Below are 12,408 nucleotides of genomic sequence, written 5' to 3'. Positions count from 1 at the left end.
ATTTTATTGTCATTGACTTCCATAGAAAAATTTCCAGTTACCCACAACAATTACAAAGAGGCTTGACAAAAGTTCTCTAACTTCTCAATTGCAAATAGGATAGTGTCAAATGCAGTTATGGGGTATGTTTTTCAGTTTACTAATTTGTCATTGATTAACTATGGGGAGTGATAGCAGCTTTATCATTATTAACCATTTAAAACTATTTGAGAAATGATAAGATATGGGGTTTGTAGCTTTCTGCTTTACGAGGGCGCATTTGCCTTAACAAGTAATTTGATTAATTCAGTAAACCTAACCTGTACATTTGAATGTCACATGGGAAATCAAGGCTTGTAAGATGATCATGAGCCCTATATTATTTTACTGTGTACACTAGGCAAAAAAAGATGCATATTGTTTTGGCCAGTGACAGAGAAAATTAATATTGCTCAACTGTTCTTGAATTCTTGAGATGGAAGTAACTCCAGTAACAGGATGATTTTTGATGCACCATGTTTAAAAAATGAAGGCCAAAATACATTTGTAGATAGAGATGCATCTAAAGTCCTGCAGAACTTCCCCAAGATGATGGAATCAAAAAAATGTCAGTATTAGAGGAGGTTGTCCTCTGCCCTTCAGCGTAAATGAAGTGAAGATGTCAGCTCACATTCTCCCTTCCCTGTGATTCCAGATACAGAACAGCACTGTGGTTAGGCTTTCAATCTCTGGCTTTATAAAAGTGTCAACTTTTGTTTCAGATGCACCAGTTCTTACTTTTGCTTTACTATTCAGTCATGACAGTTCACCAGTCAGTTTAAGAAAAAACAGTTTTAAGAATTCATGCCTTGGTGCTATGAACACCTGAGCTCCCTTGTGTGTTTCAGTGCAGGAGCTAACAAGTGAAGACGGGTGATTTGTAGTGTAGATAATACACAGTTGGGTACCCCAGACATGTGTCTATTCCTTTGTCAATGATGTTAACAAAAGGCAGGCATGCTGAGTAGTCAACCAATGATATAAAATATTTGTAAAGTGGATAGGTTTACTGGAAAGAAAATACTATTTTTGTTCTTCTAATGTATTAGTAAATTGAACATATACATAAAAATCACCACTGACTGGCACTTTTCCTATTAAATTTAATAATTAATTGTTTTTAATTGTCAATGGAAAGCCTAATCTTTGTTTCATTTATATTATGTTTAGCTTTCTCTGGAAGTGTTTGTGGACCTGAATTTGCCAAAGCTATATTTATGTTTTTAATATAAATGAGACTTAACCCCTGAGTATTGGAGATTAGTGGATTATAAATGGGGTGAATACAAAATGTTTTTTATCTATCTTAGTATCTGGAGAGTACATTGACAGGTCATACTTTGATGCGGGGACCATTTACTAGTTATAGCACAAAGAAAGCATTAGTACAATACGTTTGACTTGTAAATATTTCCATCAGGAGTGTATACTGATAAGAATGCTAAGGACATAATTTGAAATTGCTTCTACCATTCCTCTCTTTCAAGGTTTAAGAAATACTACATAACACAAAGCCCATGTCCTCTCAACTATTACAGAGAGGAGGACAAAAGGAAATTAAGGAATGACTGTAAAAATCCTACTGTAAGAAGCACAAGATACATAAATACCCAGATCTCTGGCACCAGCATGTGTATTCCAGAAACAGCAGTGCTCAAAGAGCAATTCAAAAGACATAAAACTCATCCTTGTTCCAAATCTTGGTATTCAGAGGGGAAATTTACAAAATGTGCTTTCAGATTGAATACTTCATTGGTGTTGTTTGCATCTCTTTATCATTCAGACAGAATTTGTTCCCTTGTGTTTCCAATAAAATGCAAGTCCATGAAAATCAGAACATTACTGTGTCAAATTAAAAATTGTTGAATGAAAGAGACTGTGCCTTTCACAAGACAAGAATCAGGAGGGAATTAGCCAACTGCAGGAAAGGACCTAAACTGCCATCAACTAATCTACAGAGATTTTACTGATTTTTAATATTCAGGGTAGCATTTTTCTTCTAGGTTTCAATAGATTTGTTTAACACAGAACACAATGCATTACTCATACAGCATTGCCAGTATTACACACTAATTGTAATCACTATGTGATGAGAGGGTATGGCTTGTTATGCTCTCATGAGGGTAGAGGAAAGAAAACAAACTCTTAGAAGGAGCAATTTAGAAGGCTGATAAGCCTAGCTCTCTTGTTAGGAATAATTTTCCGCTCCATACACAGTTGGGACCCATATGTAAAGAAGGGAAACTGGGGAAAAAAATCCAGGCTGATAATTCCATAGCAATTTTTAGTGCATCTATCACAGCTATTTCATTCATACAGATTGTTTGTGGTTCAGGAAAAGCACACTATAAGAAGTGGGAAAGAAAAGACTTTATTACAAATGTTCCAAAAGCTGGACTGCTCATTGCTTTGAAGTGCTAACTCCCTTTAGGTAAAACAACAGTAGACCATTTAGGAAAACATTGGTGATATTTGCATATTCCTTTACTAGACGAATGCATTATCCATGAATATAGCTATGCTAGTGAATTCCTAATGACAGGTTGTTTAAATCACATTGAAAATGGCTCCAGTCTGAAGACTGATGATATAAGTAAGACAAAGGGGCATTGAACATGGAGCTTTTTCAGTAGATGAAGCTCTTTCCTTTCTACTGTCTATGGTACTCTGTGCTAATCCATCTGCTATGATGTCAGGAACATACTATAAACTATTTATTAAAAATATATCAAGTACTGAAAGGTGATATGTGTGCTGCATATAAGAACACTGAGCCTTTCTATATCTTTTCACCTTCTAACTACATGCCTGTAATGCTTTGTATTTGCTGGCTGCTTGAGATCTCTTCTAGTCTTCAGGATTTCTGTACAGGATGGTGGACTTTGTAAAGGAAATTAAGAGGTAAAAAGGTATTTTTTTTCCTGTTCAGGCTGTGGTCTGTGGCATTGTTCAGTGTAGACCATCACTTAAGTGAATATAAGGAGCAAACGAGGGTTGGTTTCTCACTTCAGTTCATAGGAAAGGATTAATGGCATCTAAGTCATGAACATTTTTTAGCAGTGATCTTTTATGCATGCCACCAGGGTTTGCTGTGCTTCCAAGCTATTGTCTGCAATGTCCATTCTGCAAGGGCTGTTACAGCTGGAACCTGTGAAACTATTATGTTGAAAATTGTCTGGATCATGAGCCCTTTCAGAGTGTAAATTTTTGTAATATTTTACTCCTAACAAGTCAGATTATATTCACAATGAAAAGAGTAGGAAAAATGTTTTACCCCAAGAATGGGCAAACATCCTTGTGAATGATGTAAATAAGCTGAATACGTGGGACCTAATTTCCAGCATAAACTGTACTGTTATTGAAAAGACATGTCTAAAAGTAGATTGAATAGAAATATAGTGGTTCCACTACAGGATGGCAACTACTAGCAACAGGTCATTGTATTTAAGGAAGCACATTCTACATTTTGTGTAAAATCCCTGTGCCTTCTGATGGAAGTAGAGTCCCACCAGATACACACAAATATGCACCCATGAAATAAGTTCCCTAATTTGGAAAAAGTGTGTGTCCTCGTTTGCTCTTGTTAGTAGCAAGATCCTTCTCTCTCTTCACAGGCCCCAGATTTATAAACTATACTGTTAGGGAGGAGGCCTACCCACAGATTTTGATTCACATTGAATTTGAAATACAATACCCCTAGCACCACACAGGGCTATGGAGTCTTCAGCTTAGCAATGACTTGGAGAGAAGCATGTCAATTATTGAGTTGCCAGCACCACCTCCTGCACTATCTACTTTTTCTTTGGAAAGGTCACCCCTTCAATGCCTGGTACTGCTCACCTTATGAAATCTGACAGCATCACAGCCTAATATATAGTACAGCTACAGGCCTGTTTTGCATTACTTAAATAGTGCATTGGACATAAGGTTTCCTGCCACAGGGGGAGGCTTTCAAAGGCAATTTGAACTCAACTCTCATGGAAAATCAAGAGGAAGACTAATCCATGTCGATGCACTTCTGTAATTTAACTTACGTAATGCCAGTAAGTGCTATTTCTGTGAGTAGGTTTGGTCTTAAAATAGAGTTTTCTTTTGGGAAACTTCACACATATCAATGCTGCCCCATTAGAAAGAGGCATATCCCTTAAACTACTGTCTGGTTATGACTGCAGGAATCATTCTGTTCGCTGCTGTTCTTTGGATTCCAAATTTCTCTTGAGATAACAGCTAATTACAAAGTCGATTGTCTAAGATAATAAAGTTTCCCAAATTCATCTTCTGTGTTGCTGCTTTGCTATGCAAATGATTTTGTCAGTGTTCATGTCTCATCAGAGAGTACAGTCCTTTAAACAACAGTAATATGTTGTCTAGAAAAAATGTGAAGTGATACTTACAGGTTATTGTAGGAAATTTGATCCAGGAAGATGTCAAGAAGAAACATTTTAAAATATAAAATTCCAAAAATATCAGAGTGCACTGATGATTGGTATACATATTTCAAGGGTCAGCATGGCACATTGCTGGTGACCATAATACCTCTTTTTGAATGCTAAGTTTTGATTCTGAAAGATGTAAGACATAAAATATTAAATTTGTAAGGTATATTCATTTTTCTCCTTTATTAGTAAACATGCAGGGCCATGATTCTGATACTCATGGCGCCACAGATTCAAAGCAGTTAATCAGAAGCTTGTGAAATATACATAGTTAGAAAGCCAGACAGTACATTTGTGTGACAGCTGCACGTCTAAGATGCACAAATGCACGTGATATGTGTACTTTTGCAAAAAGAATATGTAAGCACATGTTTAAACAGAATAAAATGTAACTTTGAACTCTGTTCTGTGTCTGTAGTTCCACTCTGTTCTCATTGATGTTGAAGATGTTCTGGTGCTTAATCTAGGCATGCCTTCAGTTTTAGTTTCTAAGAGTAGCACTTTAGTGTGACAAGTCTATTGCAAAGGATTGTTAACTTGTTACTGATTTCCTGAAGACTGTTAGGTGGGTTGACATTAGAAACATCTACAAGTACATAGATACTGACAGGTGACAGCTCTAGGTCAGTATGGAGGGAAAGGGGAAGGTCACTTGCCTCAGTTACTGTGCTATTGAACTAAACAGAAGGTAGAGCATCTATGAAAATGGTCCTTCTGTACTGCATTTTTTTTTAATAGAGCATTATAGAAGACCTTCAGTGCAATTACATCTTTGATATAATTTTAGGTTCTTTATTCTCCAGTCTGCATTTAACTAACTGATTCTGTTTGTGCTGTGTTTAGCACTGGGTTTTTCTACTTCACATGTCACATCTAGATACCTGTCTATTCATTGTGAATGTTCGCTAATGAGAACCAGTCACTTTTCTTGCATGCAGCAAAAAGGCAAATGAGAGTCACCATCACCAGGTTTTATACTCAACTGCATCTTTATTTTGCTGTTCTGGACACCTACAGATTTTTTGCAAAAAATAGGATTAAAAAATTTTGACTTTTTTAGACCTTTTTTCAGTAAGGTTTCTGCTTCACCAGTACCACGGCAGACTTCCCAAAGCAGACATTCTGAAGTGGTTGCTTTCTTCTGTGCTTTCTAGTTAGGTCTTTTCTATAGCACACTAAAATTATGGATTATCTCAACATCTTAGCTCTTGAATATGTCTTCATGTCCATTAGTGAGTGATCATGTAACTATGTCACTGACTGCTCAGTGCTTTGCCAAAATGTACACATTTTGATAGTCTTGTCTCTTTGTGAAATACTGATCTCTGAAAAATATGCCTTTGTTGTCTGTCTGTATCAGAAGAACTGGGCAAGTTTAATTCCCAGAAATCTTCAGTAACTTTAGACAATTTACCACCAATGTAATTTGGCTAATCCTATGCATTCTAAATATTGAAAACTAACTTTCTATATTTTCAGGAATAATTCTAGAATGCCATTGGTTTTCCTGTCTTGCTAAATGGATTTCATAAACCCCATCATGAAATATTTGTTTTCTTCTCCTCATCCTCATCTGCTTCTCATGAATCTCTCAGTGGTATTTTCCACATCTTTCTTCAAATGTGGACCACAAAGCTCAAAATAGAGGTAGTTTCCTCTGGTAAACTGTATCAGAGATAAAACTTTCTCTACTTCTGCTTGATGTTCTTCAGGTTATGCTCGTAAGTGTTACATTAGCTTTCTTTGCAGCAGATTGCTCTGACAGCTATGCTGGTATAATTAACTACAGTGACCCATATGTCTTCCTTTGAGTCCCTGCTTTCCAAGACAATTCTAATCATTCTTGAGGTATAGCTTGCATTCTCGGTTTCCAGATGGAGAACCTTGAATTTGGCTGCTTTAAGATTTCTTTAACCAAGTAATTCAGCTAATTATTTATGACCCACTGCACAGTCAAATTTCTGCCATATGTCCAGCCTCCTTTTGGCTTCATTTAATTTAGGCTTGAAATTGTTAAACTCAATTTCAATTGACTAGCATTTAATTTTTGATAGGAAGTTTAAATAATTCTGTTCAGTTAGCATCTCTTGCTAGGTTTTGGCCAGGGTAAAATAATACTAAAGCCATGTGCAGTGTCCACTAGTATGTGTCTGCTATGGAACTCAAATAATGATAATATTGTGTGACACAGTAACACTAATAGTTTTTCACTGGCTATGTTCTTGCACCAAATACATAATCTGTGTATGAATAATTAGCTGGAGAATAAAGATGTTGGTTTTGGTGAAGTTTCACTAAGGTTAAAAGACAAGAAAAAAAGTGAGCAGTATGATTTGTATAAAATTAGTAGATAGAAACAATTAAATATACACATTATATTTAATGTCTATATGCATATTATCACTGAATCAGCTACTGAGCTACTCCAGATTGGCTTGGGCAGAAATGCTCTCATATGAAGAGGAAATAAAAACTTCCCATGTTTGACAACAGGAGAGATTTTTATTATTCTCCTTGGTCTGCAAAAGACTATTGAAAAAAGCCTAAAAGAACTTTACAAATGGAAGGATTTTCTGACTCATCATGAGGGGTTTGCTGTCAGTGTTTCCCTTCACATCAAGTTAGTCAGAAGGAAAGCAGCCTCCAACAGAAGAGTTGTTAACCTGATATACTGTCTCCATCTAGACCAATAATGGTTAACAGTAGAGAGTGATCCTCCCCTGGTATACTTCTGGCAGCATGGAAGATTGCATTTCAAAGGTTGTATTTAATAGCTACCAGTAAATGTAAAATAATCCATGACTTTGTCTAACCGTGTTTGAACCTCTTTGCTCTTTTGGCTTCTACAACATCTTGTTGCAGAGGGTTCTACAACTATATGAGTTATGATTTGATTGATACACACACTATTCTCACTTAAAGGGTCTCTCATCCTTTTAATGCAAGAAATACACTGAATCAGTATTATTTCTTATTTTCTGTACTATATCATTCACTAGTTAATTTCTGTCAATGTACTTTGCTCCTGCTGTTCTTTCTCTCCCAAGTTAACTTGTCTCGGCTACGTAGTCCTCCTTTGTAAAGAATGTAAAAAACCCAGGAATATGTGCACACCTGAGTATGTCATTTAGATGTCTAGGGAATTTTCAGGCAGGTGCCAACTGACTGCTGAGTTTTTTTAAGACTGGTGGTCACAGAAATAGGGACTTCTGGGGTAATTTTCTTAGACTTACTTAAGGAGCATCCAGTTGAGTTTGGAACTAACACTGACTTCCCATAAGTAAAGACAAGAAGCAATTAAAAAGAGCAAATACATGATGTTTGATGTTTGTGCTACTATCCTGTGCATATTGTTTTCTGTAAGAGAGCAGAAATCTCATCTTTTCTTAACCTCTATCAGCTTATCTTTCTCAGCTTTTTGCTGTTTTGAAAGAAAGCTAGAATGGTTGTTTACTTTTTTAACAGTATTGTTATTGCCCTGCAGTTCTCTACACATAGTATCAAGATTGTTTTCCTTCCTTTCTCTTTTTTAACTATTTTTATCTGTTGCTAATGCTACAAGTCTTCATTATGCTCTTTAAATCTTCTTTCCTTCTACAGTGCTCCTTTTGTTATGTTATATATATAATGGGTCAAAATAATATCTGGCATGAACCCAAAGTATTAAACCAGGAACTAATATGGACCAGTATTCTTAGACTGGAGAATTCTTACAGTCATTTGAACACCAAAGATAAGAGAGAGAGACATATTTCTAAAATCTTTGTAAATGAAGGAGACAGAACTGCTGTTTTAGGGAGTTTCAGCTGATCACAGAAACAGACTGAATGCAATCAATCAAAAAAGATTTATTCAAGAGTCATAAATTAGGCTCTACCTTAGACTCCTTCTGTCTCTCTTTCTTATATATCATCTCTTGTCCTGACATTCAGTCTGAAGTATTTCCTCCAGCCAGTAAAGTAAGATTTTCCAAACTCAAGAGTCCAATTAGGAAGAACGTTCCCCTGCCTTTCGGCATTGCATTATCTGAACCAGTTCCCTCCAGCGCACCCTCTACAATGGAGGCATTTATAACTGAAAGTATCTTAGTAGGAAAGGGTATTCACTTATTGTATGAAAAACTGAAAACTACAGACTGAAAACAGGCACAGCTTGAGTGCTGCAGTGTACCTGCTTTGTGTCTGTTTTATGACTGAGGCAGTATTCAACAATTGTGAGGAAAAGACAGAGTAAGATGGGCTGAAAAGTTTGATAAAAAGTAAGAAAAGTGGTTCCAGACCAGCTGCTATGAGAAGGGTCCACAGTTACAAGTGCTTATTCCAGTTTTCAGTAAGGAATTACTTCAGCAGCTTTTGTTTTAAGGATTCCTTCGGCTTTTGAAACTGCCTCCTTCACAGGCATGCCCAGTTCCTGCAACAGCTCCTATTCTGCAAGTTAGCTAGCATTTCATGGTTTGCAAGGGGAATATTTTAAAAATAACAAACTTTAGCCTCTTCCCCTCCATTGTCAAGGTTTTGTCAACAGTCACAAGAGGTAGATACATTCTCAATTGCTTGTTCGTCATGCAGTGATGAATGGGTCTCTTAGCTGTGTCGGCACAAGTGTCTGTGCACCCACACTGTAAGCTTTCAGCAAACTGATTTGGTTTTGAAAACACTTCTCTTTCTCTCTCCTTCTTTTTCTTCCCCCTCTTTTTCCCCCAAATAAACTTTAAGTGAGACTAGTTGCCCAGATCTGCTCTCAGCAGAAGCATAGAAGTGCTTCTGATGGAAGAACAGAAAGGTTAACACGGTTAGAGTGGTTGTTTACTGTTTTTCAAAACAGTAAACAGCCAGGGACAAGCACAGACAGGGATTAGTAACATCAGAGAAGCCAATATTGCTACTGAAACCACAGCCTGGGACACCAAGAACAGGTGCTTTGTAAATGACACCAGCGGTTGTAAACAAAGCCCCCCTGTACTTTAATTGCATGACATATAATGTAACTGTTGGAGGCATACACTGGAGAGATGTCTCTTTTTCCGGAGACTGGTTTCTAGGCTTGATAGACATATGCTGTAGTTGTTCCAGGGTGTCTTATATGTCCTTCTTTAAACATGGTCTTTCTGTCTAATCATCAATTAAAATAACTAGGCAAGATCTGACTCTGTTATTTCCCTTCAGTTTGTGCTATTGGTATTCTCCACCTTTCCCATCACTGTAAGTTCATTTGTTTTCCTTGTGACAGCTGATGTCAAGCTGATCTGTATTTATCATCTCACCTTCAATATTTGCTAGGATGTGCCACAATTAGAGCAGCTGACATTTTGCTGTAGGCAGAATGAGAATTATATTGTGTGTGTTCTCTGTGGGTTAGTAGTCTGGCTACCCTTTACAAACACATAATCATTTAGATTCATTGCTAGGCAGTTCCATGTTAACACAATACATGACTCATTTCAGGTCCTGGTTTTGGCTCCTACTCCTCCATATTGCAAAGAGGTAATGTGGTTGAGGCAGAAGATAGCCGTGATGGAAGTTAGAAGGGGCAAGACAATAGAAATCTGAATCAGAAACTGGGCAATGACTAAGACCATTTCTGGCAGATCAAAATGTTGTGATACACAGCTCTCTGAATTGGTGAGAGGTTGATGGCTGCAGCAACACCTGAACTATGCATCCGTGGGCCAGGCAGACCCTAAATATCTGAGTACCGTAGCTGGGCTGAGCACAAAATACTGTACCTGTTGACAACACAGAGCTTGGAAGGAACGTATCAGTGAACTGTGTTCAGGGAAGAAAAAGAAAAGGCTCAGAACAGGTAAAATAGACAAAATAGGTGAAAGTGCAAATTTATTTCAATTTCATGGAAAATATTTACAGGTTATTTCTATTTCTTCAGGGTAAGAATTTGACTATTTTTGAGATCAGTTTAAAAGAAATATTGCTGACCTAGGATCTGAAGAAGGAGCACAGAACCAAAACCATATTTTATAACTCCGAGTAGTTTTGGATAATCATCTGAACTTAAAGTTCACCTGAACCTTTAGTGCTCATCCTTCACTGATTTAAAAACATCATCACTCTATTTGCAACATTTCCAGAGCCACTGTTCAGGCACATTTTGTCACATGGAGTTTCATGCCATCAGGCATGATGGATAGAGCTATGCCAAGTCAATGCCTGATGGAAGCTGGCAGAATGTGGTACAGTATTGAGAAAAATACTCAGTAGGGTTCTTTATGAACCAAATGAAAATCAAGGGGGAAGCACCTAAGTTTCTTACATGAAATATCTGTGGTCAAGGAAGCAGATGTCTTTCCATGTTTCATTTCTTTACAATAGATTTGGAAGTACCTCTGCTTTATTCAGACAGCTACACTGGTAGCCTAATGATAATTTAATGAGGTGGAAGCGGATCAGTTGGCATTGTGGCTGCTAACAAAGTGGCTCTCAGCAGTTGGAAGGTTAGAGAATGAAGCCCGCAACCTCCAATATCAAAAACCGGTTGCCATAATAAATGAATGGCCTCTCCAGCCTTCAAGGTGCAGTGCTGTCTTAATGTCTAGACATCCCACTCACCTTTGCAGTTGTCTTTTATATTCATTTAGCTTGGGTAAGCATTTAGTCACAATTTATTCCTCAGTTGTTTCTCCAGAGCACCTGTAACATCTCCTCTTCTTTGAACACATTTAAAGACTAAATTTTGCTTAGGGCTGTTTTGGGGAAAAGTTGTGTTGCCTGCAAGAAATTTGTCAATACATGTATTTAGTCTGTGTATACAATGTGGAGGGAGGATAAAAGCCACACATGACACCTGTTTATGTACATGAACAACATCTTTCAGAAAGCAGGCTAATATCTTGAACTCTGACTGAGTTAGACACCAATGTTTACTGTCTGAAATTGTATCTTCAGTTTGCTTTGGAAAAGGGGAATTCAGGTGCATAGGAATAATTCTGTAAGCTATTGCTAAGCACAGCTGGGGAGAAGTTAGGGACAGACAATGAAGTCAATGGTTAGACATAACAATGTTCATTTTCATCTGTCTCTTAATATTTAGAACTCTGAAAGTTTTATTTTTCTTTTTAAAGCAAGCAAAGGCTTATGAGAAAAAGCACCTTCTGTTGGAATAATTGTTAGAATTACACACACAAGTACTTCATGTCTGCAGAAGAAACAAAAAATTTCAAAATGAGTCTAGGTTGAAAACAATTGTTCCAAATTTATCTTAATGATGATAATTTGCTGTTTTGTTCGTGTTTAATGCTTAAGGTATCATTTGAAAGCTTGTTAAATGGCAAACTAGCGTAGTTAAACTTGAATGTGTATTATGCCATTGTGAAGTAGAACAAATTAAGAATAATGCATCCTTCAAGTACCCCATGAAGAGGTTAGACAAACTACAGTACCTAGTGCTAGTTAATTTAATTACATTTTCACTGCACATAGACTCACTCTTAACCTCAGCATCTCACTTTATTGTCTCTAGAGGGGCAGGCAGATTTCAATGGGTTCAGGTGGACTTAAAACTCCAGATTTGGTCATCAGCTTAACATTAAGGGTAAACATTACACATTAAGTCACCCCATGCTGTTTAACCCAACCTAAGAAATAAATTTCAAATTTTCCTTTCTAAGTGCACATTTTTTTATAGACTTCTGGTTAATCATGTTTGGCATGTAAATCCTGGAACCTTTGAGCCTTTCTTTTTGGTGGTCTTTGCTGACTGTCTTGTTCATTGTGTTCTTTGACAATAGACGAAAATCAGGTTTATTTGCTGACTACTTCAGACGTTCAGAAAATGAGAATTTTGTTCCTCAAAGAAAAAGTGATTTCAACAATTGTTTCATTCATTATCAAGACAAAAAACTATATTTCTTGTGGAAATAAACCATTCCATGCTAGTCAAGGTGTTAATACCTGACAGTATTCAGAAAGACTGCTGGAGACTTAAAGCAATAATAGTGTTT

Source organism: Lathamus discolor, chromosome 1 (genome assembly GCF_037157495.1).
Source record: "Lathamus discolor isolate bLatDis1 chromosome 1, bLatDis1.hap1, whole genome shotgun sequence".
Lineage (NCBI taxonomy): Eukaryota > Metazoa > Chordata > Aves > Psittaciformes > Psittacidae > Lathamus > Lathamus discolor.
Note: the sequence above shows the minus strand (reverse complement) of the source record.